A 27,198-nucleotide genomic window follows, 5' to 3' on the forward strand; every position below is an offset into this window, starting at 1 on the left:
CAGGCAGGGAAATCCCCCGGGAAAGACGGCATCCCAGCGGAGTTTTATCTGACATTTTTTGACTCTTTTAGTGAACTTTTAACGGAAATAGCTAATGACATCCGAAACGGCGCGGAAATCCCAGTGGACTTTGAAGAAGGACGTATCGTCCTCATTCCGAAATCGACTGCGACGCCGAGTTTAGAAACTGTACGCCCTATTACCCTTCTCAACTCGGATTATAAGATAATGGCCAGGTGCGTTGCTAATAGACTTAAGCAAATTATGGGAAAAGTTTTAGATGCATCGCAGTCGTGCGCTGTTCGAGATCGAAATATTTTTGACGCCGTTTTAGCCTACAGGGACTGCATAGGCCACACGAAAAGCAGCAGGCTTCGCAATGCGGGAATTTTATTGGTCGATTTTCAAACTGCGTTCGATCGTGTAAGCCACTTTTATCTTCGCAGATTGATGACTCGCATGGGTTTCGGGACGAAGTTCACGGCCATGATAAGCAATATCTTAAGCAGTGCCACGTCGCGCGTTATCGTGAACGGTATCGCCAGCGACACGATCCATATCAGCCGCTCAGTCCGACAGGGTTGCCCCCTATCTATGGCGCTGTTCGCGATCGCCTTGGACCCGCTCCTCCGTACCATTGGCCGCACTTGTCGAGGGATTCGCGTGGGAGACGACCGGCTTGTGTGTCGCGCTTATGCCGATGACTTGGGCGTCTTCATCGAACGGGCAGACGACATCGACCGCCTCTATGGCGTTCTGCAGCAATACGAACGGGCGACAGGCGCCGTAGTAAATCCGCGTAAGACGGTTCTCCTCCCGTTGACGGAGCGCATGCGTACTGAATACCGGCATTGGTACTGCGTGAAACGCCAGTCTAAGGTGCTCGGCGTGACACTGTCAGACAACTTACAACAGATGCAAGCTCTCAATTGGCGGTCCACTCTTTATAAAGTGCGCGCCGTGGTTAAAATTCATGCGCCGCGCAACTTGGCACTGTCGGACAAAGTTGCGCTTATTAATACCACCATTCTGGCACGGGCGTGGTACCTGGCGCAAATCTTGCCGGTCCCGAAGCAAATCGCACGGTCCATACGGCATGCATTTTATTGGTTTTTGTGGAAAGGCGATATTTTTAAGGTCGCTATGGCCACATGTACCCTGAAACCTTCGGAAGGCGGTCTCGGACTTGTCGATTTTAACGCCAAATGTGAGGCACTCTTTTATAAACGGACCAATGTTTTACTTGGCAAAGGTTTGGGCAGCCCTACGGCAGTTCTCTTTCATCAACACCGGCCGCGTTCCGTCACCGCCCCGGTCTACGTCACCGGCATCCCCTTCTCCATCTCCCACGTGCGCCGTTACTACATCACGCACAGCTACGTAAGTCTCCACGACGTGCGAGGCCATGCGGTCGGAGATATTGCGGATGTCATCCGAGGACGACCACCACCCAATAAGTGGGAGCTACGTCTGCCGCAGCACGATTGGAGCGCCGTGTGGCGGAACATCAGTTCCCGCGTCATACCAGCTGACGTGAGGGCCACGTGGTACAGGGTGGTCAACCGCACTGTTGCCACCAACTGCAAGCTCCACTCCATCAACCTCATCCGGTTCAGCCAGTGCGAGGCCTGCGGAGTACCGGACGACATCGAGCACCGCTTCGAGTGCTCCAGGTTCCGGGACATCTGGTACTGTGCGAGGGACATGATTCGACTCATAAATAGAGTGACAGTCAGGCAGGTTCCTGTGACGGACGCGATAGTGCCACAGTGGAAGCCTTACCCGTCCACAAAGCGGAATGCCACCATCTGGATATATGGACACACAATTCATGCCATCTTTAGTCTCAAAATTACCGATACTGTGACCTTTCTCACCAATTTATGGACTTTCCACGATGAAGAACGCGCCAGTAGGACCTATTCAGCGACGTTCGCTAATTTTTTGCATGTGGCTTTGTCCCATGCATTTCACTCGGTCGTGACCCCTCCTTAAAAGTGACTTATATCAATGTGTATATAATTATACACCCTTTCCTGATTATGTGATATATGGGAACGTACACTGCAAGAGAAATTGTTGGACAAGTTTTTTGTATTTGGGATCACCTTGACCGTCATCTTGATGACGAACTGTGACAGTTTTTTGTTTTTCCGATCTACGGACAGTGTTCACTACCTTATAAGTGTCACGCCGGAAGTTTTGTTTCTGTTTATCTTTGTGTTACAATTTTTTGTCTGAAATTGTCGTTTCGCTACCAGTGTTGTGTGTGACGCCAATGCCCTGCCGTTTTGGTTGTTTGTTCTCTGCATGGTTTTCGTGTTTTGGTGCTACTCTCGAAAACCATCTTTTGTTTTTTATGTTGTTCGTTACCGCCTGTGGAAGTGTGGCGGTTCGTTTCTTTTACTACTTCCGTTTCATTTAGGGCATACGTCTCCTTTATTTCTTTTTTCTTCACCGCCAGTACCGCGGGGAAGCGGATCTGTTACCTTTCCTTCCATACGTTATTAGAGGGACCTCCCGGGCCTTACTCTATAAAAAAAAAAAAAAAAAAAAAAAAAAAAGGTGCTGTTGGCTCCCCTTCTTTTTTTTTCCTTTTTATATCGCTACTCCTGCCAGCCCTCTTTCGATACTACCCTAAAAAAAAAAAAAAAAATAAAAAAAAAAAAAAAAAAAAAAAACGTGCTGTTGGCTCCCCTTCACTGACCTTTTTTTTATACCGCCCTCTTTCAAAAAAAAAAAAAAAAAAAAAAAAAAAAAAAAAAAAAAAAAAAAAAAAAAGGTGCTGTTGGCTGCCTTCCATTTTTTTTTTGTTATTATGTCGCTACCCCTGCCAGCCCAATTTTCAAACTACCTTTCTGTTGTGACAAAGATGCTTCCTTAAGCCTTTTACACTACTGTAATGGTACGAAAATGCAGTAATTAACTCAGTTTGAGGGAGAATGTGCTAACCAAGTTTGCCAAGAAGACTTTGAAAACGACAAAACAGTACGAATCGGCAGGTGATTTCTGAAACACGTCACCGCCTATTTTTGTGTAGGAGTGTAGAGTTCCAATTTTTTGTAATCACGAATTTATTCCTTAGTCGTCTCGTCTCGTCTCGTCCCGCAGACGTTTGTCGTGCTTGCGCTGTCATATGGACCACGACCCGAGCGGCAGCGAGCGGCAGTCGAGCAAAGTCGGGACAAGTCGGGACGGGGACGGGGACAGGGATGGGAATGGTGCGAATGCACTGCAAACTACGCACACACCTGGTGTGAGGCGAGGCGAGGCGACGCGAGGCGAGGCGAGGCGAGGAAGCCCACATGCTACCAGTGGCGCCCTCCAGCACGACACTGCCACACCACGCACAGGCCCTCCGCTGGACACCAGGGACAAGATGCGTCCTCCGCTAGTGTCGAAGGCTGCACGCGCGCAGCGAATGACAGGAGGTGCAACGAGCAGCAGTGCGTGTCACACACGCGGCGGTGCGCCCGCTAATTCGGCCGTCGCTCTGCTGGGACGCCGGGCGCGCCCCCCGCGCCGTCCTCGAGGAACTGGCTGTTGCGGAAGGAAGTGCTTTCGTCAAATGCGGTCGAAAACTAACATTTTGTGTGTTGGGAGAAAAGCCGAACGCGGATTCTGCCGTGCTCCTACATTAGATGAGCGCCAACGGCCATACCATGATGAATACACCGGTTCTCGTCCGATCACCGAAGTTAAGCATCATCGGGCCCGGTTAGTACTTGGATGGGTGACCGCCTGGGAAACCCGGGTGCTGTTGGCTGCCTTCCATTTTTTTTTGTTATTATGTCGCTACCCCTGCCAGCCCAATTTTCAAACTACCTTTCTGTTGTGACAAAGATGCTTCCTTAAGCCTTTTACACTACTGTAATGGTACGAAAATGCAGTAATTAACTCAGTTTGAGGGAGAATGTGCTAACCAAGTTTGCCAAGAAGACTTTGAAAACGACAAAACAGTACGAATCGGCAGGTGATTTCTGAAACACGTCACCGCCTATTTTTGTGTAGGAGTGTAGAGTTCCAATTTTTTGTAATCACGAATTTATTCCTTAGTCGTCTCGTCTCGTCTCGTCCCGCAGACGTTTGTCGTGCTTGCGCTGTCATATGGACCACGACCCGAGCGGCAGCGAGCGGCAGTCGAGCAAAGTCGGGACAAGTCGGGACGGGGACGGGGACAGGGATGGGAATGGTGCGAATGCACTGCAAACTACGCACACACCTGGTGTGAGGCGAGGCGAGGCGACGCGAGGCGAGGCGAGGCGAGGAAGCCCACATGCTACCAGTGGCGCCCTCCAGCACGACACTGCCACACCACGCACAGGCCCTCCGCTGGACACCAGGGACAAGATGCGTCCTCCGCTAGTGTCGAAGGCTGCACGCGCGCAGCGAATGACAGGAGGTGCAACGAGCAGCAGTGCGTGTCACACACGCGGCGGTGCGCCCGCTAATTCGGCCGTCGCTCTGCTGGGACGCCGGGCGCGCCCCCCGCGCCGTCCTCGAGGAACTGGCTGTTGCGGAAGGAAGTGCTTTCGTCAAATGCGGTCGAAAACTAACATTTTGTGTGTTGGGAGAAAAGCCGAACGCGGATTCTGCCGTGCTCCTACATTAGATGAGCGCCAACGGCCATACCATGATGAATACACCGGTTCTCGTCCGATCACCGAAGTTAAGCATCATCGGGCCCGGTTAGTACTTGGATGGGTGACCGCCTGGGAAACCCGGGTGCTGTTGGCTGCCTTCCATTTTTTTTTGTTATTATGTCGCTACCCCTGCCAGCCCAATTTTCAAACTACCTTTCTGTTGTGACAAAGATGCTTCCTTAAGCCTTTTACACTACTGTAATGGTACGAAAATGCAGTAATTAACTCAGTTTGAGGGAGAATGTGCTAACCAAGTTTGCCAAGAAGACTTTGAAAACGACAAAACAGTACGAATCGGCAGGTGATTTCTGAAACACGTCACCGCCTATTTTTGTGTAGGAGTGTAGAGTTCCAATTTTTTGTAATCACGAATTTATTCCTTAGTCGTCTCGTCTCGTCTCGTCCCGCAGACGTTTGTCGTGCTTGCGCTGTCATATGGACCACGACCCGAGCGGCAGCGAGCGGCAGTCGAGCAAAGTCGGGACAAGTCGGGACGGGGACGGGGACAGGGATGGGAATGGTGCGAATGCACTGCAAACTACGCACACACCTGGTGTGAGGCGAGGCGAGGCGACGCGAGGCGAGGCGAGGCGAGGAAGCCCACATGCTACCAGTGGCGCCCTCCAGCACGACACTGCCACACCACGCACAGGCCCTCCGCTGGACACCAGGGACAAGATGCGTCCTCCGCTAGTGTCGAAGGCTGCACGCGCGCAGCGAATGACAGGAGGTGCAACGAGCAGCAGTGCGTCTCACACACGCGGCGGTGCGCCCGCTAATTCGGCCGTCGCTCTGCTGGGACGCCGGGCGCGCCCCCCGCGCCGTCCTCGAGGAACTGGCTGTTGCGGAAGGAAGTGCTTTCGTCAAATGCGGTCGAAAACTAACATTTTGTGTGTTGGGAGAAAAGCCGAACGCGGATTCTGCCGTGCTCCTACATTAGATGAGCGCCAACGGCCATACCATGATGAATACACCGGTTCTCGTCCGATCACCGAAGTTAAGCATCATCGGGCCCGGTTAGTACTTGGATGGGTGACCGCCTGGGAAACCCGGGTGCTGTTGGCTGCCTTCCATTTTTTTTTTGTTATTATGTCGCTACCCCTGCCAGCCCAATTTTCAAACTACCTTTCTGTTGTGACAAAGATGCTTCCTTAAGCCTTTTACACTACTGTAATGGTACGAAAATGCAGTAATTAACTCAGTTTGAGGGAGAATGTGCTAACCAAGTTTGCCAAGAAGACTTTGAAAACGACAAAACAGTACGAATCGGCAGGTGATTTCTGAAACACGTCACCGCCTATTTTTGTGTAGGAGTGTAGAGTTCCAATTTTTTGTAATCACGAATTTATTCCTTAGTCGTCTCGTCTCGTCTCGTCCCGCAGACGTTTGTCGTGCTTGCGCTGTCATATGGACCACGACCCGAGCGGCAGCGAGCGGCAGTCGAGCAAAGTCGGGACAAGTCGGGACGGGGACGGGGACAGGGATGGGAATGGTGCGAATGCACTGCAAACTACGCACACACCTGGTGTGAGGCGAGGCGAGGCGACGCGAGGCGAGGCGAGGCGAGGAAGCCCACATGCTACCAGTGGCGCCCTCCAGCACGACACTGCCACACCACGCACAGGCCCTCCGCTGGACACCAGGGACAAGATGCGTCCTCCGCTAGTGTCGAAGGCTGCACGCGCGCAGCGAATGACAGGAGGTGCAACGAGCAGCAGTGCGTGTCACACACGCGGCGGTGCGCCCGCTAATTCGGCCGTCGCTCTGCTGGGACGCCGGGCGCGCCCCCCGCGCCGTCCTCGAGGAACTGGCTGTTGCGGAAGGAAGTGCTTTCGTCAAATGCGGTCGAAAACTAACATTTTGTGTGTTGGGAGAAAAGCCGAACGCGGATTCTGCCGTGCTCCTACATTAGATGAGCGCCAACGGCCATACCATGATGAATACACCGGTTCTCGTCCGATCACCGAAGTTAAGCATCATCGGGCCCGGTTAGTACTTGGATGGGTGACCGCCTGGGAAACCCGGGTGCTGTTGGCTGCCTTCCATTTTTTTTTGTTATTATGTCGCTACCCCTGCCAGCCCAATTTTCAAACTACCTTTCTGTTGTGACAAAGATGCTTCCTTAAGCCTTTTACACTACTGTAATGGTACGAAAATGCAGTAATTAACTCAGTTTGAGGGAGAATGTGCTAACCAAGTTTGCCAAGAAGACTTTGAAAACGACAAAACAGTACGAATCGGCAGGTGATTTCTGAAACACGTCACCGCCTATTTTTGTGTAGGAGTGTAGAGTTCCAATTTTTTGTAATCACGAATTTATTCCTTAGTCGTCTCGTCTCGTCTCGTCCCGCAGACGTTTGTCGTGCTTGCGCTGTCATATGGACCACGACCCGAGCGGCAGCGAGCGGCAGTCGAGCAAAGTCGGGACAAGTCGGGACGGGGACGGGGACAGGGATGGGAATGGTGCGAATGCACTGCAAACTACGCACACACCTGGTGTGAGGCGAGGCGAGGCGACGCGAGGCGAGGCGAGGCGAGGAAGCCCACATGCTACCAGTGGCGCCCTCCAGCACGACACTGCCACACCACGCACAGGCCCTCCGCTGGACACCAGGGACAAGATGCGTCCTCCGCTAGTGTCGAAGGCTGCACGCGCGCAGCGAATGACAGGAGGTGCAACGAGCAGCAGTGCGTCTCACACACGCGGCGGTGCGCCCGCTAATTCGGCCGTCGCTCTGCTGGGACGCCGGGCGCGCCCCCCGCGCCGTCCTCGAGGAACTGGCTGTTGCGGAAGGAAGTGCTTTCGTCAAATGCGGTCGAAAACTAACATTTTGTGTGTTGGGAGAAAAGCCGAACGCGGATTCTGCCGTGCTCCTACATTAGATGAGCGCCAACGGCCATACCATGATGAATACACCGGTTCTCGTCCGATCACCGAAGTTAAGCATCATCGGGCCCGGTTAGTACTTGGATGGGTGACCGCCTGGGAAACCCGGGTGCTGTTGGCTGCCTTCCATTTTTTTTTGTTATTATGTCGCTACCCCTGCCAGCCCAATTTTCAAACTACCTTTCTGTTGTGACAAAGATGCTTCCTTAAGCCTTTTACACTACTGTAATGGTACGAAAATGCAGTAATTAACTCAGTTTGAGGGAGAATGTGCTAACCAAGTTTGCCAAGAAGACTTTGAAAACGACAAAACAGTACGAATCGGCAGGTGATTTCTGAAACACGTCACCGCCTATTTTTGTGTAGGAGTGTAGAGTTCCAATTTTTTGTAATCACGAATTTATTCCTTAGTCGTCTCGTCTCGTCTCGTCCCGCAGACGTTTGTCGTGCTTGCGCTGTCATATGGACCACGACCCGAGCGGCAGCGAGCGGCAGTCGAGCAAAGTCGGGACAAGTCGGGACGGGGACGGGGACAGGGATGGGAATGGTGCGAATGCACTGCAAACTACGCACACACCTGGTGTGAGGCGAGGCGAGGCGACGCGAGGCGAGGCGAGGCGAGGAAGCCCACATGCTACCAGTGGCGCCCTCCAGCACGACACTGCCACACCACGCACAGGCCCTCCGCTGGACACCAGGGACAAGATGCGTCCTCCGCTAGTGTCGAAGGCTGCACGCGCGCAGCGAATGACAGGAGGTGCAACGAGCAGCAGTGCGTCTCACACACGCGGCGGTGCGCCCGCTAATTCGGCCGTCGCTCTGCTGGGACGCCGGGCGCGCCCCCCGCGCCGTCCTCGAGGAACTGGCTGTTGCGGAAGGAAGTGCTTTCGTCAAATGCGGTCGAAAACTAACATTTTGTGTGTTGGGAGAAAAGCCGAACGCGGATTCTGCCGTGCTCCTACATTAGATGAGCGCCAACGGCCATACCATGATGAATACACCGGTTCTCGTCCGATCACCGAAGTTAAGCATCATCGGGCCCGGTTAGTACTTGGATGGGTGACCGCCTGGGAAACCCGGGTGCTGTTGGCTGCCTTCCATTTTTTTTTGTTATTATGTCGCTACCCCTGCCAGCCCAATTTTCAAACTACCTTTCTGTTGTGACAAAGATGCTTCCTTAAGCCTTTTACACTACTGTAATGGTACGAAAATGCAGTAATTAACTCAGTTTGAGGGAGAATGTGCTAACCAAGTTTGCCAAGAAGACTTTGAAAACGACAAAACAGTACGAATCGGCAGGTGATTTCTGAAACACGTCACCGCCTATTTTTGTGTAGGAGTGTAGAGTTCCAATTTTTTGTAATCACGAATTTATTCCTTAGTCGTCTCGTCTCGTCTCGTCCCGCAGACGTTTGTCGTGCTTGCGCTGTCATATGGACCACGACCCGAGCGGCAGCGAGCGGCAGTCGAGCAAAGTCGGGACAAGTCGGGACGGGGACGGGGACAGGGATGGGAATGGTGCGAATGCACTGCAAACTACGCACACACCTGGTGTGAGGCGAGGCGAGGCGACGCGAGGCGAGGCGAGGCGAGGAAGCCCACATGCTACCAGTGGCGCCCTCCAGCACGACACTGCCACACCACGCACAGGCCCTCCGCTGGACACCAGGGACAAGATGCGTCCTCCGCTAGTGTCGAAGGCTGCACGCGCGCAGCGAATGACAGGAGGTGCAACGAGCAGCAGTGCGTGTCACACACGCGGCGGTGCGCCCGCTAATTCGGCCGTCGCTCTGCTGGGACGCCGGGCGCGCCCCCCGCGCCGTCCTCGAGGAACTGGCTGTTGCGGAAGGAAGTGCTTTCGTCAAATGCGGTCGAAAACTAACATTTTGTGTGTTGGGAGAAAAGCCGAACGCGGATTCTGCCGTGCTCCTACATTAGATGAGCGCCAACGGCCATACCATGATGAATACACCGGTTCTCGTCCGATCACCGAAGTTAAGCATCATCGGGCCCGGTTAGTACTTGGATGGGTGACCGCCTGGGAAACCCGGGTGCTGTTGGCTGCCTTCCATTTTTTTTTGTTATTATGTCGCTACCCCTGCCAGCCCAATTTTCAAACTACCTTTCTGTTGTGACAAAGATGCTTCCTTAAGCCTTTTACACTACTGTAATGGTACGAAAATGCAGTAATTAACTCAGTTTGAGGGAGAATGTGCTAACCAAGTTTGCCAAGAAGACTTTGAAAACGACAAAACAGTACGAATCGGCAGGTGATTTCTGAAACACGTCACCGCCTATTTTTGTGTAGGAGTGTAGAGTTCCAATTTTTTGTAATCACGAATTTATTCCTTAGTCGTCTCGTCTCGTCTCGTCCCGCAGACGTTTGTCGTGCTTGCGCTGTCATATGGACCACGACCCGAGCGGCAGCGAGCGGCAGTCGAGCAAAGTCGGGACAAGTCGGGACGGGGACGGGGACAGGGATGGGAATGGTGCGAATGCACTGCAAACTACGCACACACCTGGTGTGAGGCGAGGCGAGGCGACGCGAGGCGAGGCGAGGCGAGGAAGCCCACATGCTACCAGTGGCGCCCTCCAGCACGACACTGCCACACCACGCACAGGCCCTCCGCTGGACACCAGGGACAAGATGCGTCCTCCGCTAGTGTCGAAGGCTGCACGCGCGCAGCGAATGACAGGAGGTGCAACGAGCAGCAGTGCGTGTCACACACGCGGCGGTGCGCCCGCTAATTCGGCCGTCGCTCTGCTGGGACGCCGGGCGCGCCCCCCGCGCCGTCCTCGAGGAACTGGCTGTTGCGGAAGGAAGTGCTTTCGTCAAATGCGGTCGAAAACTAACATTTTGTGTGTTGGGAGAAAAGCCGAACGCGGATTCTGCCGTGCTCCTACATTAGATGAGCGCCAACGGCCATACCATGATGAATACACCGGTTCTCGTCCGATCACCGAAGTTAAGCATCATCGGGCCCGGTTAGTACTTGGATGGGTGACCGCCTGGGAAACCCGGGTGCTGTTGGCTGCCTTCCATTTTTTTTTGTTATTATGTCGCTACCCCTGCCAGCCCAATTTTCAAACTACCTTTCTGTTGTGACAAAGATGCTTCCTTAAGCCTTTTACACTACTGTAATGGTACGAAAATGCAGTAATTAACTCAGTTTGAGGGAGAATGTGCTAACCAAGTTTGCCAAGAAGACTTTGAAAACGACAAAACAGTACGAATCGGCAGGTGATTTCTGAAACACGTCACCGCCTATTTTTGTGTAGGAGTGTAGAGTTCCAATTTTTTGTAATCACGAATTTATTCCTTAGTCGTCTCGTCTCGTCTCGTCCCGCAGACGTTTGTCGTGCTTGCGCTGTCATATGGACCACGACCCGAGCGGCAGCGAGCGGCAGTCGAGCAAAGTCGGGACAAGTCGGGACGGGGACGGGGACAGGGATGGGAATGGTGCGAATGCACTGCAAACTACGCACACACCTGGTGTGAGGCGAGGCGAGGCGACGCGAGGCGAGGCGAGGCGAGGAAGCCCACATGCTACCAGTGGCGCCCTCCAGCACGACACTGCCACACCACGCACAGGCCCTCCGCTGGACACCAGGGACAAGATGCGTCCTCCGCTAGTGTCGAAGGCTGCACGCGCGCAGCGAATGACAGGAGGTGCAACGAGCAGCAGTGCGTCTCACACACGCGGCGGTGCGCCCGCTAATTCGGCCGTCGCTCTGCTGGGACGCCGGGCGCGCCCCCCGCGCCGTCCTCGAGGAACTGGCTGTTGCGGAAGGAAGTGCTTTCGTCAAATGCGGTCGAAAACTAACATTTTGTGTGTTGGGAGAAAAGCCGAACGCGGATTCTGCCGTGCTCCTACATTAGATGAGCGCCAACGGCCATACCATGATGAATACACCGGTTCTCGTCCGATCACCGAAGTTAAGCATCATCGGGCCCGGTTAGTACTTGGATGGGTGACCGCCTGGGAAACCCGGGTGCTGTTGGCTGCCTTCCATTTTTTTTTTGTTATTATGTCGCTACCCCTGCCAGCCCAATTTTCAAACTACCTTTCTGTTGTGACAAAGATGCTTCCTTAAGCCTTTTACACTACTGTAATGGTACGAAAATGCAGTAATTAACTCAGTTTGAGGGAGAATGTGCTAACCAAGTTTGCCAAGAAGACTTTGAAAACGACAAAACAGTACGAATCGGCAGGTGATTTCTGAAACACGTCACCGCCTATTTTTGTGTAGGAGTGTAGAGTTCCAATTTTTTGTAATCACGAATTTATTCCTTAGTCGTCTCGTCTCGTCTCGTCCCGCAGACGTTTGTCGTGCTTGCGCTGTCATATGGACCACGACCCGAGCGGCAGCGAGCGGCAGTCGAGCAAAGTCGGGACAAGTCGGGACGGGGACGGGGACAGGGATGGGAATGGTGCGAATGCACTGCAAACTACGCACACACCTGGTGTGAGGCGAGGCGAGGCGACGCGAGGCGAGGCGAGGCGAGGAAGCCCACATGCTACCAGTGGCGCCCTCCAGCACGACACTGCCACACCACGCACAGGCCCTCCGCTGGACACCAGGGACAAGATGCGTCCTCCGCTAGTGTCGAAGGCTGCACGCGCGCAGCGAATGACAGGAGGTGCAACGAGCAGCAGTGCGTGTCACACACGCGGCGGTGCGCCCGCTAATTCGGCCGTCGCTCTGCTGGGACGCCGGGCGCGCCCCCCGCGCCGTCCTCGAGGAACTGGCTGTTGCGGAAGGAAGTGCTTTCGTCAAATGCGGTCGAAAACTAACATTTTGTGTGTTGGGAGAAAAGCCGAACGCGGATTCTGCCGTGCTCCTACATTAGATGAGCGCCAACGGCCATACCATGATGAATACACCGGTTCTCGTCCGATCACCGAAGTTAAGCATCATCGGGCCCGGTTAGTACTTGGATGGGTGACCGCCTGGGAAACCCGGGTGCTGTTGGCTGCCTTCCATTTTTTTTTGTTATTATGTCGCTACCCCTGCCAGCCCAATTTTCAAACTACCTTTCTGTTGTGACAAAGATGCTTCCTTAAGCCTTTTACACTACTGTAATGGTACGAAAATGCAGTAATTAACTCAGTTTGAGGGAGAATGTGCTAACCAAGTTTGCCAAGAAGACTTTGAAAACGACAAAACAGTACGAATCGGCAGGTGATTTCTGAAACACGTCACCGCCTATTTTTGTGTAGGAGTGTAGAGTTCCAATTTTTTGTAATCACGAATTTATTCCTTAGTCGTCTCGTCTCGTCTCGTCCCGCAGACGTTTGTCGTGCTTGCGCTGTCATATGGACCACGACCCGAGCGGCAGCGAGCGGCAGTCGAGCAAAGTCGGGACAAGTCGGGACGGGGACGGGGACAGGGATGGGAATGGTGCGAATGCACTGCAAACTACGCACACACCTGGTGTGAGGCGAGGCGAGGCGACGCGAGGCGAGGCGAGGCGAGGAAGCCCACATGCTACCAGTGGCGCCCTCCAGCACGACACTGCCACACCACGCACAGGCCCTCCGCTGGACACCAGGGACAAGATGCGTCCTCCGCTAGTGTCGAAGGCTGCACGCGCGCAGCGAATGACAGGAGGTGCAACGAGCAGCAGTGCGTGTCACACACGCGGCGGTGCGCCCGCTAATTCGGCCGTCGCTCTGCTGGGACGCCGGGCGCGCCCCCCGCGCCGTCCTCGAGGAACTGGCTGTTGCGGAAGGAAGTGCTTTCGTCAAATGCGGTCGAAAACTAACATTTTGTGTGTTGGGAGAAAAGCCGAACGCGGATTCTGCCGTGCTCCTACATTAGATGAGCGCCAACGGCCATACCATGATGAATACACCGGTTCTCGTCCGATCACCGAAGTTAAGCATCATCGGGCCCGGTTAGTACTTGGATGGGTGACCGCCTGGGAAACCCGGGTGCTGTTGGCTGCCTTCCATTTTTTTTTGTTATTATGTCGCTACCCCTGCCAGCCCAATTTTCAAACTACCTTTCTGTTGTGACAAAGATGCTTCCTTAAGCCTTTTACACTACTGTAATGGTACGAAAATGCAGTAATTAACTCAGTTTGAGGGAGAATGTGCTAACCAAGTTTGCCAAGAAGACTTTGAAAACGACAAAACAGTACGAATCGGCAGGTGATTTCTGAAACACGTCACCGCCTATTTTTGTGTAGGAGTGTAGAGTTCCAATTTTTTGTAATCACGAATTTATTCCTTAGTCGTCTCGTCTCGTCTCGTCCCGCAGACGTTTGTCGTGCTTGCGCTGTCATATGGACCACGACCCGAGCGGCAGCGAGCGGCAGTCGAGCAAAGTCGGGACAAGTCGGGACGGGGACGGGGACAGGGATGGGAATGGTGCGAATGCACTGCAAACTACGCACACACCTGGTGTGAGGCGAGGCGAGGCGACGCGAGGCGAGGCGAGGCGAGGAAGCCCACATGCTACCAGTGGCGCCCTCCAGCACGACACTGCCACACCACGCACAGGCCCTCCGCTGGACACCAGGGACAAGATGCGTCCTCCGCTAGTGTCGAAGGCTGCACGCGCGCAGCGAATGACAGGAGGTGCAACGAGCAGCAGTGCGTCTCACACACGCGGCGGTGCGCCCGCTAATTCGGCCGTCGCTCTGCTGGGACGCCGGGCGCGCCCCCCGCGCCGTCCTCGAGGAACTGGCTGTTGCGGAAGGAAGTGCTTTCGTCAAATGCGGTCGAAAACTAACATTTTGTGTGTTGGGAGAAAAGCCGAACGCGGATTCTGCCGTGCTCCTACATTAGATGAGCGCCAACGGCCATACCATGATGAATACACCGGTTCTCGTCCGATCACCGAAGTTAAGCATCATCGGGCCCGGTTAGTACTTGGATGGGTGACCGCCTGGGAAACCCGGGTGCTGTTGGCTGCCTTCCATTTTTTTTTTGTTATTATGTCGCTACCCCTGCCAGCCCAATTTTCAAACTACCTTTCTGTTGTGACAAAGATGCTTCCTTAAGCCTTTTACACTACTGTAATGGTACGAAAATGCAGTAATTAACTCAGTTTGAGGGAGAATGTGCTAACCAAGTTTGCCAAGAAGACTTTGAAAACGACAAAACAGTACGAATCGGCAGGTGATTTCTGAAACACGTCACCGCCTATTTTTGTGTAGGAGTGTAGAGTTCCAATTTTTTGTAATCACGAATTTATTCCTTAGTCGTCTCGTCTCGTCTCGTCCCGCAGACGTTTGTCGTGCTTGCGCTGTCATATGGACCACGACCCGAGCGGCAGCGAGCGGCAGTCGAGCAAAGTCGGGACAAGTCGGGACGGGGACGGGGACAGGGATGGGAATGGTGCGAATGCACTGCAAACTACGCACACACCTGGTGTGAGGCGAGGCGAGGCGACGCGAGGCGAGGCGAGGCGAGGAAGCCCACATGCTACCAGTGGCGCCCTCCAGCACGACACTGCCACACCACGCACAGGCCCTCCGCTGGACACCAGGGACAAGATGCGTCCTCCGCTAGTGTCGAAGGCTGCACGCGCGCAGCGAATGACAGGAGGTGCAACGAGCAGCAGTGCGTGTCACACACGCGGCGGTGCGCCCGCTAATTCGGCCGTCGCTCTGCTGGGACGCCGGGCGCGCCCCCCGCGCCGTCCTCGAGGAACTGGCTGTTGCGGAAGGAAGTGCTTTCGTCAAATGCGGTCGAAAACTAACATTTTGTGTGTTGGGAGAAAAGCCGAACGCGGATTCTGCCGTGCTCCTACATTAGATGAGCGCCAACGGCCATACCATGATGAATACACCGGTTCTCGTCCGATCACCGAAGTTAAGCATCATCGGGCCCGGTTAGTACTTGGATGGGTGACCGCCTGGGAAACCCGGGTGCTGTTGGCTGCCTTCCATTTTTTTTTGTTATTATGTCGCTACCCCTGCCAGCCCAATTTTCAAACTACCTTTCTGTTGTGACAAAGATGCTTCCTTAAGCCTTTTACACTACTGTAATGGTACGAAAATGCAGTAATTAACTCAGTTTGAGGGAGAATGTGCTAACCAAGTTTGCCAAGAAGACTTTGAAAACGACAAAACAGTACGAATCGGCAGGTGATTTCTGAAACACGTCACCGCCTATTTTTGTGTAGGAGTGTAGAGTTCCAATTTTTTGTAATCACGAATTTATTCCTTAGTCGTCTCGTCTCGTCTCGTCCCGCAGACGTTTGTCGTGCTTGCGCTGTCATATGGACCACGACCCGAGCGGCAGCGAGCGGCAGTCGAGCAAAGTCGGGACAAGTCGGGACGGGGACGGGGACAGGGATGGGAATGGTGCGAATGCACTGCAAACTACGCACACACCTGGTGTGAGGCGAGGCGAGGCGACGCGAGGCGAGGCGAGGCGAGGAAGCCCACATGCTACCAGTGGCGCCCTCCAGCACGACACTGCCACACCACGCACAGGCCCTCCGCTGGACACCAGGGACAAGATGCGTCCTCCGCTAGTGTCGAAGGCTGCACGCGCGCAGCGAATGACAGGAGGTGCAACGAGCAGCAGTGCGTGTCACACACGCGGCGGTGCGCCCGCTAATTCGGCCGTCGCTCTGCTGGGACGCCGGGCGCGCCCCCCGCGCCGTCCTCGAGGAACTGGCTGTTGCGGAAGGAAGTGCTTTCGTCAAATGCGGTCGAAAACTAACATTTTGTGTGTTGGGAGAAAAGCCGAACGCGGATTCTGCCGTGCTCCTACATTAGATGAGCGCCAACGGCCATACCATGATGAATACACCGGTTCTCGTCCGATCACCGAAGTTAAGCATCATCGGGCCCGGTTAGTACTTGGATGGGTGACCGCCTGGGAAACCCGGGTGCTGTTGGCTGCCTTCCATTTTTTTTTGTTATTATGTCGCTACCCCTGCCAGCCCAATTTTCAAACTACCTTTCTGTTGTGACAAAGATGCTTCCTTAAGCCTTTTACACTACTGTAATGGTACGAAAATGCAGTAATTAACTCAGTTTGAGGGAGAATGTGCTAACCAAGTTTGCCAAGAAGACTTTGAAAACGACAAAACAGTACGAATCGGCAGGTGATTTCTGAAACACGTCACCGCCTATTTTTGTGTAGGAGTGTAGAGTTCCAATTTTTTGTAATCACGAATTTATTCCTTAGTCGTCTCGTCTCGTCTCGTCCCGCAGACGTTTGTCGTGCTTGCGCTGTCATATGGACCACGACCCGAGCGGCAGCGAGCGGCAGTCGAGCAAAGTCGGGACAAGTCGGGACGGGGACGGGGACAGGGATGGGAATGGTGCGAATGCACTGCAAACTACGCACACACCTGGTGTGAGGCGAGGCGAGGCGACGCGAGGCGAGGCGAGGCGAGGAAGCCCACATGCTACCAGTGGCGCCCTCCAGCACGACACTGCCACACCACGCACAGGCCCTCCGCTGGACACCAGGGACAAGATGCGTCCTCCGCTAGTGTCGAAGGCTGCACGCGCGCAGCGAATGACAGGAGGTGCAACGAGCAGCAGTGCGTGTCACACACGCGGCGGTGCGCCCGCTAATTCGGCCGTCGCTCTGCTGGGACGCCGGGCGCGCCCCCCGCGCCGTCCTCGAGGAACTGGCTGTTGCGGAAGGAAGTGCTTTCGTCAAATGCGGTCGAAAACTAACATTTTGTGTGTTGGGAGAAAAGCCGAACGCGGATTCTGCCGTGCTCCTACATTAGATGAGCGCCAACGGCCATACCATGATGAATACACCGGTTCTCGTCCGATCACCGAAGTTAAGCATCATCGGGCCCGGTTAGTACTTGGATGGGTGACCGCCTGGGAAACCCGGGTGCTGTTGGCTGCCTTCCATTTTTTTTTGTTATTATGTCGCTACCCCTGCCAGCCCAATTTTCAAACTACCTTTCTGTTGTGACAAAGATGCTTCCTTAAGCCTTTTACACTACTGTAATGGTACGAAAATGCAGTAATTAACTCAGTTTGAGGGAGAATGTGCTAACCAAGTTTGCCAAGAAGACTTTGAAAACGACAAAACAGTACGAATCGGCAGGTGATTTCTGAAACACGTCACCGCCTATTTTTGTGTAGGAGTGTAGAGTTCCAATTTTTTGTAATCACGAATTTATTCCTTAGTCGTCTCGTCTCGTCTCGTCCCGCAGACGTTTGTCGTGCTTGCGCTGTCATATGGACCACGACCCGAGCGGCAGCGAGCGGCAGTCGAGCAAAGTCGGGACAAGTCGGGACGGGGACGGGGACAGGGATGGGAATGGTGCGAATGCACTGCAAACTACGCACACACCTGGTGTGAGGCGAGGCGAGGCGACGCGAGGCGAGGCGAGGCGAGGAAGCCCACATGCTACCAGTGGCGCCCTCCAGCACGACACTGCCACACCACGCACAGGCCCTCCGCTGGACACCAGGGACAAGATGCGTCCTCCGCTAGTGTCGAAGGCTGCACGCGCGCAGCGAATGACAGGAGGTGCAACGAGCAGCAGTGCGTGTCACACACGCGGCGGTGCGCCCGCTAATTCGGCCGTCGCTCTGCTGGGACGCCGGGCGCGCCCCCCGCGCCGTCCTCGAGGAACTGGCTGTTGCGGAAGGAAGTGCTTTCGTCAAATGCGGTCGAAAACTAACATTTTGTGTGTTGGGAGAAAAGCCGAACGCGGATTCTGCCGTGCTCCTACATTAGATGAGCGCCAACGGCCATACCATGATGAATACACCGGTTCTCGTCCGATCACCGAAGTTAAGCATCATCGGGCCCGGTTAGTACTTGGATGGGTGACCGCCTGGGAAACCCGGGTGCTGTTGGCTGCCTTCCATTTTTTTTTGTTATTATGTCGCTACCCCTGCCAGCCCAATTTTCAAACTACCTTTCTGTTGTGACAAAGATGCTTCCTTAAGCCTTTTACACTACTGTAATGGTACGAAAATGCAGTAATTAACTCAGTTTGAGGGAGAATGTGCTAACCAAGTTTGCCAAGAAGACTTTGAAAACGACAAAACAGTACGAATCGGCAGGTGATTTCTGAAACACGTCACCGCCTATTTTTGTGTAGGAGTGTAGAGTTCCAATTTTTTGTAATCACGAATTTATTCCTTAGTCGTCTCGTCTCGTCTCGTCCCGCAGACGTTTGTCGTGCTTGCGCTGTCATATGGACCACGACCCGAGCGGCAGCGAGCGGCAGTCGAGCAAAGTCGGGACAAGTCGGGACGGGGACGGGGACAGGGATGGGAATGGTGCGAATGCACTGCAAACTACGCACACACCTGGTGTGAGGCGAGGCGAGGCGACGCGAGGCGAGGCGAGGCGAGGAAGCCCACATGCTACCAGTGGCGCCCTCCAGCACGACACTGCCACACCACGCACAGGCCCTCCGCTGGACACCAGGGACAAGATGCGTCCTCCGCTAGTGTCGAAGGCTGCACGCGCGCAGCGAATGACAGGAGGTGCAACGAGCAGCAGTGCGTCTCACACACGCGGCGGTGCGCCCGCTAATTCGGCCGTCGCTCTGCTGGGACGCCGGGCGCGCCCCCCGCGCCGTCCTCGAGGAACTGGCTGTTGCGGAAGGAAGTGCTTTCGTCAAATGCGGTCGAAAACTAACATTTTGTGTGTTGGGAGAAAAGCCGAACGCGGATTCTGCCGTGCTCCTACATTAGATGAGCGCCAACGGCCATACCATGATGAATACACCGGTTCTCGTCCGATCACCGAAGTTAAGCATCATCGGGCCCGGTTAGTACTTGGATGGGTGACCGCCTGGGAAACCCGGGTGCTGTTGGCTGCCTTCCATTTTTTTTTTGTTATTATGTCGCTACCCCTGCCAGCCCAATTTTCAAACTACCTTTCTGTTGTGACAAAGATGCTTCCTTAAGCCTTTTACACTACTGTAATGGTACGAAAATGCAGTAATTAACTCAGTTTGAGGGAGAATGTGCTAACCAAGTTTGCCAAGAAGACTTTGAAAACGACAAAACAGTACGAATCGGCAGGTGATTTCTGAAACACGTCACCGCCTATTTTTGTGTAGGAGTGTAGAGTTCCAATTTTTTGTAATCACGAATTTATTCCTTAGTCGTCTCGTCTCGTCTCGTCCCGCAGACGTTTGTCGTGCTTGCGCTGTCATATGGACCACGACCCGAGCGGCAGCGAGCGGCAGTCGAGCAAAGTCGGGACAAGTCGGGACGGGGACGGGGACAGGGATGGGAATGGTGCGAATGCACTGCAAACTACGCACACACCTGGTGTGAGGCGAGGCGAGGCGACGCGAGGCGAGGCGAGGCGAGGAAGCCCACATGCTACCAGTGGCGCCCTCCAGCACGACACTGCCACACCACGCACAGGCCCTCCGCTGGACACCAGGGACAAGATGCGTCCTCCGCTAGTGTCGAAGGCTGCACGCGCCCAGCCACACCTCGGTGCGGCGCGCTCCGGTCGGCCGTTGGTGTTTGTCAGTCGCGTGCTCGCTGTGCCACGTGGCGGATCTTCGCCTCGCGGTTGCTGGTTTTCATCACAACTGTGAGTAGCCATGGACTCTGAAGATCGCGAGAATAATGTTCAATGTGAATTTGACCGTACTGTGTCCCGACCGTCAGCTTTAGAAATTCATCATTGGTTAATCAATGACTTAAAGTTAACCGACAGTGACGTACTTGGCTTGCAGTTAGACACGTTCCTCAACTCTCTCTTCGTGAAACTCAGTAATTCGGACCTATGTGACAGTATAGTAACCGTTAATGATGGTGTGCGAAAATTTAAGCATTCTGACGGCAGTGTTAGTAATGTTCACCTTACAAATGCAGGTTTCGGTGTTCGTAATGTGCGGGTGTTTAATCTTCCTTTCGAGGTCAAAAACGAGACCATTTCACGTTGTCTTGGCCCCTACGGTACTGTGTTGTCGGTAGTTAAAGAAAAGTGGTCGGCTGCGTACCCTTTTCAAGTCGAAAACGGTATCCGTAGCGTTAGAATGATTGTGCGGAAGCATGTTCCGTCCTTTTTGTATATGGCCGGTCATCGCGCCTTCATTACCTACAGTGGACAACCACAAACATGTTCATATTGTAACGCTACGGACCACTTTAGACAACATTGTCCGCGCCGTAGGCGTCCGGTACAGTTGCCACTTGGCGATGACGGTGACGTACAGACAACGTGGGCGGCGGTTGCATTAGGTGCACCCCCTTCGCCTGCCCGCCGTGTTGACACCCCTGTTCCCATGGACGTTACGCCTGTCGCCCCTGTTGTGGTCGGTTCGGTCGTGTCGGTCGTGCCTTCGCCTGCTGATGTTGCACGGTCAGACATTCTGTCCGAGTCGACAGAGACGTGTGCAGAACCCGCTCCGGTTGTTGTTTGTGATGTAGTTTCGAGCCCGGTGGTCTCAGACGTTGTCGTGACGGACTTTGTTCGCACGGATGTGTCTTCTGTTACGGAACGTGTTCCATCTGACCCGTCCGACTCAATTCCCGTCGAACGGGTTTTTGTGTCGTCCCAAAAAGTATCTGAGACACCGGTGTCGGAACCTGTCCGTCTACGTACTGCCCCCGTTTCGTATCCTTCGGAATCGGTTCCCGCTTCTGGAGCTGCTTGCGCTCCGCCTAAGGCGCCTACACATGAAAAACCTAGGTCGCGGCGTGACACTACGTCTCGGCGTCGCGGCTCTGTCGACCGCGCACGTAGTGCAAGCACTTCTGCATTTTTGACGCAACGGTCTTCCTCTGGCAGGGAGCGTAGCCCGTCTCCACAACGTAAACCCTCTCCGCGTTCAAAGCCTTCACAGCAACAGACGCAGGCGTCTCAAAAAGCGCAGCGTGTCGTTCCTGACGCTCGGACGGCTGCCCCTTCCGGGCGCCGTCAGCAGCATTCGGTGGCCAGTAGTCAGCCCGCGCGTGCGGACGACCGCCGGCAGGAAGTGGTACGCCATTTGAAAGATGTGTTACAATCTGGGGAACTGGGCAGTGCAATGGACACCGATATAGTTACCGCGCCAATTCCGGTTCACTCCTCACAAAAGCGAAAAGCCGAGGACCCTCCTGAGCGCCGCGCACGCCCCTCTTCACAAGATCTCGCGTCGGTCCCTCCCACGCACGACGTACCTCTGTCGGTGGGAACTCCCGGTGCGCCCAAGCTCACGGATGTTGCGGGTGCGTCTTCGCACACGCAACCGTGTGACTGGGCAGAGGATGTGGAGGAGGCTGACGGTACTTTCACTACCGTCTAGCTTGTTTGTTTGTCTCTTTTGTGTATGGTAGCGCACCTTCCATCTGTTGTCGCTACTATAAATTTAAACCGGTTGGCGTCGCGTGCTAAGTACTTGAGCTTGGTGGACTTTTTACGTTTTGTTGCTGCCGACGTAGTCTTTTTACAAGAAGTGGTGTCCGATCTTTTACAATTTGTTCCCGGATATCAGGTGCTGTTTAATTTTGATCCGGAATGTAACTGTGGTACTGCGTTGTTGGTTAGGGCCGGCATTGCTTACACGGACGTTGCTACGATACCTAACGGGCGTGGGGTGGCCTGTACGGTCAACAACATCCGTTACGTGAACGTGTACGCACCTTCCGGTGCTGAGGGGAAGCTGCAGCGTCGCGTGTTTTATAGCAGAGATATTTGTCATCTTCTTTCTGGTAACCACCTGCCAATAGTGTTGGGTGGTGATTTTAATTGTGTGTTGGCTGCTGGCGACCAGGAGCCACAGCCCTACAACTGTTTAGAACTACAAACGCTTGTCACGGAACTGAAATTGGTCGATACCTGGCGTCATTTGTATCCCGACGAACCGGGGTTTACTTATTACTACGTGACAGGTCGGAGCCGGATCGATCGCATTTACATTTCTGGCGACAAAAAGGGTTGTGTTCTCGAGTCACAGGTACACCCCGTTCTTTTTTCGGACCATTGTGCCTATGTTTGTCGCTTCCATTCTTTGCAAGCCACAAAACCCCGTATGCGGACTATGTGGAAGTTTAATGTTTGTCATTTGTCGCATCCTGGTTTTGAACCGGTCGTTTCTCGTGTGTGGCAGCAGGCTGCGCAATATCGTGCCGTATATCCCACTGTTCTATCGTGGTGGGTGGAATACGTGAAGCCAGCGCTCCGTAAAGCAATCTGTGAATTCAGTCGCCAGCTTGCTGATTGGGAGAGGTCCACTATGCATTTTTATGAGACTTGTCTCAATGACGCGATCCGCCTACAGCCGAACACTCCGGGTCTCAGGTTGGCGCAGATTCGGCAAATTAAAACCCGTCTTTTGGCTCTGAAGACGCAGTCGTTGAAAGGTAGTGTTGTGCGGAGTCAGGCTCCTGGTTTCTTTGACGACGAAGCGCCCTCCTTGTTCCATCACTTGCGGGAGCGCCGTCGGGCGGCGCGCCGTTACGTCGCAGAACTGGAAACAGCTGATGGCGTGCGCGTCCGCACTCAGTCGGAGATTATTGCTGAGGCGCACCGGCACTTTCTCGATCTTTTTAGTGCTAAAGATAGTGACGACGTCGCCGTTTCTGATCTCCTTGCTGACGTTCCGCGGGTTCTCACAGTCACCGATCGTCTCCACCTTACTGAACCGTTCACTGTCGAGGAAGTGCGTGACGTGCTAACACAGTGTGCGAAGAACAAATCACCCGGCGCTGACGGCTTACCGCCGGAATTCTATCTTCACTTTTGGCATTTGTTTGGTCCTATACTGACAGATGTGTACAATGAAATCTTAAGTGGTGTGCCGGTTCCTCCATCTTTTTTGGAAGGCGTCGTGACCCTAGCTCCAAAGACGCCGACCAATCGTAAAATGTGTGATTTACGTCCCCTCACTCTCCTCAACGGTGACTACAAATTGTTCACGAAATGTGTTGCGCTTCGTTTGAAAGTGATCATGGGCAAAGTGATCAGTGAGTACCAATTCTGCGCGGTGCCACACCGCACAATCTACGACGCTGTGTTGACGTATCGCGACGCAATTGCGTATGCGACGACGCACAGACAACCATTGGGTATTTTGTCGGTCGATTTTGCTATGGCGTTCGATAGGGTGGGCCACCAATATCTACGGCGGGTGTTGCAACAATTTGGTTTTGGAGCGACATTTATTAACATGCTCTTTAATTTGTTTACGGCGTCGTCCTCTCGAGTTTGTATTAATGGATGTCTTTCGGAGCCTGTTCCAATACGATGTTCAGTGAAACAAGGATGCCCTTTATCTATGGCGTTATTTGCGATATCTTTGGACCCATTGTTGCGGAAATTGGCATCTTCTTGTCAAGGTCTGCGTCTTGGCGGTACCAAATACGTGTGCAGTGCATATGCCGATGATCTTGGTTTGTTGGTGTCCTCGGTCTCAGACTTAGACGTTATTCGTGCCATTCTAAGTACATACGAACTTGCATCGGGTGCGAGTATTAATCCTCGTAAAACCGTCTTTCTACCGATTCATGCGGTTTCGCGCGGCTTCTCGCGCCCGTGGTTCACTGTCACTCGTGAGCATAAAATTTTGGGCGTCCGCTTTCGACCTAATCTCTTGCGGACGGCGGCTTCTAATTGGCGTCTTGTTTTGTATGGTTTACGCGCGATGACTCACTTGAGTGCCACTCGCACCTTGGCGCTAACACAGAGGGTCGCGCTGATCAATTCGTTTTTACTCAGCAAGGCCTGGTACCTAGCCCAACTATTTCACGTCCCGACAGAACTAGGACGTGCCATAACGCAAGCGGTCTATTGGTTTCTGTGGCGGGGGGATGTTTTTAAAGTGGCTTATCTCACGTGTACTTTGCCGCGTGACCGAGGTGGGCTTGGCCTGATCCACTTTGTGGCCAAAGCATCTGCACTACTGATTCATCGGACTTGTGTCACGATTGAGAAGAACGCCTCGCATCTCACGACTTTTTTGTTCCGTGTTTATCGTCCCTCCTCTGAGCTGGCTCCGCTCGATCCGACCGGGATCCCATACCGCCTGCGTTATGTTCGGGAATTTTTCGTTCATAAGAGTTATCTCGGTGCTGACGACCTCAATCCTCGAACGCGATCAGCGCGGAGCGTGTATTCCGCTTTGCGGGGGCGGCCTGCTAGCAATAAGATGGAATTGCGTTTTCCTGGATCGGCGTGGCGGACAGTGTGGGCCAACATCCACGCCTCTTACTTGCCGCCGGACGTTAGTAGTTTGTGGTATAAGGTCGTGAATCGAACCTTCCCCACTAACGACAAGATGTGTCGCATTCATTTGCGGCCGTCTGGTTTGTGTGATTATTGCCCATGCGACGACACGCTCGAACACCGATTTTTGTGTCCGCGATCAGCGTCGATTTGGAACATTGCAGTTAAGCTTCTTGCCCTCGTCAATCGCACGAGTCCTACCACTTTTTCCGTGGACGTTGCGCTGATTCCGGATTTTCGACCTTATCCGGCCACGAAACGTGCGGCTACTACGTGGCTTACTGCACATACTGTCTATGCTCTCTTGCATTTGCGGCTGGTGGATGATTTTCACTTTCTTGAATATCTGTCTGCGCAGCATCGTCTTATTCACTCCCGGACTGACTATACTCGGACTTTTGCCAATTTTTTAACAATTGCTCTCACTTATGCTTTTGAAAAACTGCTGTGATGACAACATTGTTTTCCCGGACATGTCTTATTTTTTCTTCAAATTTGTTTTGTCTTTCTATGGAACGTAACACGATACTTGGATAAATGACTTAAAAACAAAAAATCCTACTACGTCACTAATTTGATGCGCAGGACTGGTTTTTTTACTGTAACTGAATCTAGGAGTGTAACTTATGCAGCATGTCGACGCAATTTTTCGTCAGAAACCAACGTGAATTGAGCTTTTCTAAATGTTTGTGTGTGAGTGTTTGAGTTTGAGTGTGTGTGTGTGTGTGTGTGTGTGTGTGTGTGTGTGTGTGTGTGTGTGTATCTGCCTACGTCTCTGGATATACCAAACTTAATCTGTGTTTATCGGCCGTCGGGACGCTCACGCTAAATTGGCGGCCCATACGTAAATAACGTATTGTTTAGGTACATACATATATGTCTGTATCTATATATCTATATTTTTTCTTTCCACGATGGGTACTTTCGTGGCTTTTCTAGTTCTGTACAAAGCTTTTTATTTTCTTTCCGTTCGATTCAAGTTAATTGGGGCATACATTGTTCCGTTGTTTTTTGAGATTACCATTGCAAAAAAAAAACAAAAAAAAAAAATGTAGTTCGTCTAGTGCGTCTACGTTTTCTAATCATTCGCTCACACTGTCAAGTGATGATGATTGATTGGACGTTTAAGTTTCTTTTTATGAAGTCTTTTCGGCTTTTTCTGGACGATCTTGACAAACTTTTTGTTTGGCATGTGTGTCGGAATTTCTCCGTTTTTTCCCATTTGTGCCGTGACGAGATCCTTTACTGCTGTCTGTGCTCGACACTCTTTGGAATTTTCGTCGGTGTGGGATTTCACACCGGTGTCACGAATCATTATTTTGTTTTATGGACACTATGAGTGCTGGCGGGTGTGGGGGCGCCACTGTGGCCAGGCCTCAGGCTAAGTTGACCCCTGCCCTCATTGCCGCCGCCTGCCTGCCACACTCTTTGCCCGACCGTTTGATTAACGATGATTTTTTCCTTTTCCGGTCGATGCATCGTCCTGGTTGCATTTACGGGCGACGTCATTGTCGGTTGTTACGGCAAGAAGCCGTCTTTTCTTTCTTTCTTTCTCTCTCTTTTTTTTTTTTTGCGTATCAATGGGAGGGATACTCAGCTCTCGTTTTCTTACGAATTGGAGGAATATTTCCTTTTGTTCCATATCTAGGCCGCCACACTGCCTCAATGCCGCTTCTGTTACTCACCGCTGGCGGTGATTATTGGCTGGTGTCCACCGTTTCACTTTGAGGGAGCCGCCAGTACCTTTTATAATATCAATAAAAAAAAAAAAAAAAAAAATGATCAATACACCGGTAAAAAAAAATGATAAAAAAAAAATGATAAATACACCGGTTCTCGTCAAAAAAAAAAAAAAAATGATGAATACACCGGTAAAAAAAAAAAAAAAAAAAAAATAAAAAAAAAAAAAAATGATGAATACACCGGTTCTCGTCCGATCACCGAAGTCAAGCATCATCGGGCCCGGTTAGTACTTGGATGGGTGACCGCCTGGGAAACCCGGGTGCTGTTGGCTGCCTTCCTTATTTTTTTTTTTTTTTTTTGTTATTATGTCGCTACCCCTGCCAGCCCAATTTTCAAACTACCTAAAAAAAAAAAAAAAAAAAATAAAAAATAAAAAAAAAAAATGATGAATACACCGGTTCTCGTCCGATCACCGAAGTTAAGCATCATCGGGCCCGGTTAGTACTTGGATGGGTGACCGCCTGGGAAACCCGGGTGCTGTTGGCTGCCTTCCATTTTTTTTTGTTATTATGTCGCTACCCCTGCCAGCCCAATTTTCAAACTACCTTTCTGTTGTGACAAAGATGCTTCCTTAAGCCTTTTACACTACTGTAATGGTACGAAAATGCAGTAATTAACTCAGTTTGAGGGAGAATGTGCTAACCAAGTTTGCCAAGAAGACTTTGAAAACGACAAAACAGTACGAATCGGCAGGTGATTTCTGAAACACGTCACCGCCTATTTTTGTGTAGGAGTGTAGAGTTCCAATTTTTTGTAATCACGAATTTATTCCTTAGTCGTCTCGTCTCGTCTCGTCCCG

At 52.7% G+C, this 27,198-nt stretch overlaps 17 non-coding genes and 2 pseudogenes across 17 annotated transcripts; all 19 read left to right on the forward strand.

The window, feature by feature from the left end:
* Positions 1-3,647: 3,647 nt before the first annotated feature.
* On the forward strand, positions 3,648-3,766 carry LOC126220305 (5S ribosomal RNA). The gene has a single exon (XR_007542768.1). It is a non-coding gene; the product is annotated as a 5S ribosomal RNA (ribosomal RNA).
* An 852-nt stretch (positions 3,767-4,618) lies between these two features.
* On the forward strand, positions 4,619-4,737 carry LOC126220306 (5S ribosomal RNA). The gene has a single exon (XR_007542769.1). It is a non-coding gene; the product is annotated as a 5S ribosomal RNA (ribosomal RNA).
* Positions 4,738-5,589: 852 nt separating this feature from the next.
* Positions 5,590-5,708, forward strand: LOC126220307 (5S ribosomal RNA). Its single transcript, XR_007542770.1, has one exon. It is a non-coding gene; the product is annotated as a 5S ribosomal RNA (ribosomal RNA).
* An 853-nt stretch (positions 5,709-6,561) lies between these two features.
* Positions 6,562-6,680, forward strand: LOC126220308 (5S ribosomal RNA). Its single transcript, XR_007542771.1, has one exon. It is a non-coding gene; the product is annotated as a 5S ribosomal RNA (ribosomal RNA).
* Positions 6,681-7,532: 852 nt separating this feature from the next.
* On the forward strand, positions 7,533-7,651 carry LOC126220309 (5S ribosomal RNA). Its single transcript, XR_007542772.1, has one exon. It is a non-coding gene; the product is annotated as a 5S ribosomal RNA (ribosomal RNA).
* Positions 7,652-8,503: 852 nt separating this feature from the next.
* Positions 8,504-8,622, forward strand: LOC126220310 (5S ribosomal RNA). The gene has a single exon (XR_007542773.1). It is a non-coding gene; the product is annotated as a 5S ribosomal RNA (ribosomal RNA).
* Positions 8,623-9,474: 852 nt separating this feature from the next.
* Positions 9,475-9,593, forward strand: LOC126220312 (5S ribosomal RNA). The gene has a single exon (XR_007542774.1). It is a non-coding gene; the product is annotated as a 5S ribosomal RNA (ribosomal RNA).
* Positions 9,594-10,445: 852 nt separating this feature from the next.
* Positions 10,446-10,564, forward strand: LOC126220313 (5S ribosomal RNA). Its single transcript, XR_007542775.1, has one exon. It is a non-coding gene; the product is annotated as a 5S ribosomal RNA (ribosomal RNA).
* Positions 10,565-11,416: 852 nt separating this feature from the next.
* On the forward strand, positions 11,417-11,535 carry LOC126220314 (5S ribosomal RNA). The gene has a single exon (XR_007542776.1). It is a non-coding gene; the product is annotated as a 5S ribosomal RNA (ribosomal RNA).
* An 853-nt stretch (positions 11,536-12,388) lies between these two features.
* LOC126220315 (5S ribosomal RNA) lies at positions 12,389-12,507 on the forward strand. Its single transcript, XR_007542777.1, has one exon. It is a non-coding gene; the product is annotated as a 5S ribosomal RNA (ribosomal RNA).
* Positions 12,508-13,359: 852 nt separating this feature from the next.
* On the forward strand, positions 13,360-13,478 carry LOC126220317 (5S ribosomal RNA). Its single transcript, XR_007542779.1, has one exon. It is a non-coding gene; the product is annotated as a 5S ribosomal RNA (ribosomal RNA).
* An 852-nt stretch (positions 13,479-14,330) lies between these two features.
* Positions 14,331-14,449, forward strand: LOC126220318 (5S ribosomal RNA). The gene has a single exon (XR_007542780.1). It is a non-coding gene; the product is annotated as a 5S ribosomal RNA (ribosomal RNA).
* Positions 14,450-15,302: 853 nt separating this feature from the next.
* On the forward strand, positions 15,303-15,421 carry LOC126220319 (5S ribosomal RNA). The gene has a single exon (XR_007542781.1). It is a non-coding gene; the product is annotated as a 5S ribosomal RNA (ribosomal RNA).
* Positions 15,422-16,273: 852 nt separating this feature from the next.
* LOC126220320 (5S ribosomal RNA) lies at positions 16,274-16,392 on the forward strand. The gene has a single exon (XR_007542782.1). It is a non-coding gene; the product is annotated as a 5S ribosomal RNA (ribosomal RNA).
* An 852-nt stretch (positions 16,393-17,244) lies between these two features.
* Positions 17,245-17,363, forward strand: LOC126220321 (5S ribosomal RNA). The gene has a single exon (XR_007542783.1). It is a non-coding gene; the product is annotated as a 5S ribosomal RNA (ribosomal RNA).
* Positions 17,364-18,215: 852 nt separating this feature from the next.
* LOC126220323 (5S ribosomal RNA) lies at positions 18,216-18,334 on the forward strand. The gene has a single exon (XR_007542784.1). It is a non-coding gene; the product is annotated as a 5S ribosomal RNA (ribosomal RNA).
* Positions 18,335-19,186: 852 nt separating this feature from the next.
* Positions 19,187-19,305, forward strand: LOC126220324 (5S ribosomal RNA). Its single transcript, XR_007542785.1, has one exon. It is a non-coding gene; the product is annotated as a 5S ribosomal RNA (ribosomal RNA).
* A 7,246-nt stretch (positions 19,306-26,551) lies between these two features.
* On the forward strand, positions 26,552-26,670 carry LOC126220292 (5S ribosomal RNA; annotated as a pseudogene).
* A 98-nt stretch (positions 26,671-26,768) lies between these two features.
* LOC126220346 (5S ribosomal RNA) lies at positions 26,769-26,885 on the forward strand (annotated as a pseudogene).
* Positions 26,886-27,198: the final 313 nt, after the last annotated feature.

This window comes from Schistocerca nitens, unplaced genomic scaffold, assembly GCF_023898315.1.
Source record: "Schistocerca nitens isolate TAMUIC-IGC-003100 unplaced genomic scaffold, iqSchNite1.1 HiC_scaffold_192, whole genome shotgun sequence".
Taxonomy (NCBI): Eukaryota; Metazoa; Arthropoda; class Insecta; order Orthoptera; family Acrididae; genus Schistocerca; species Schistocerca nitens.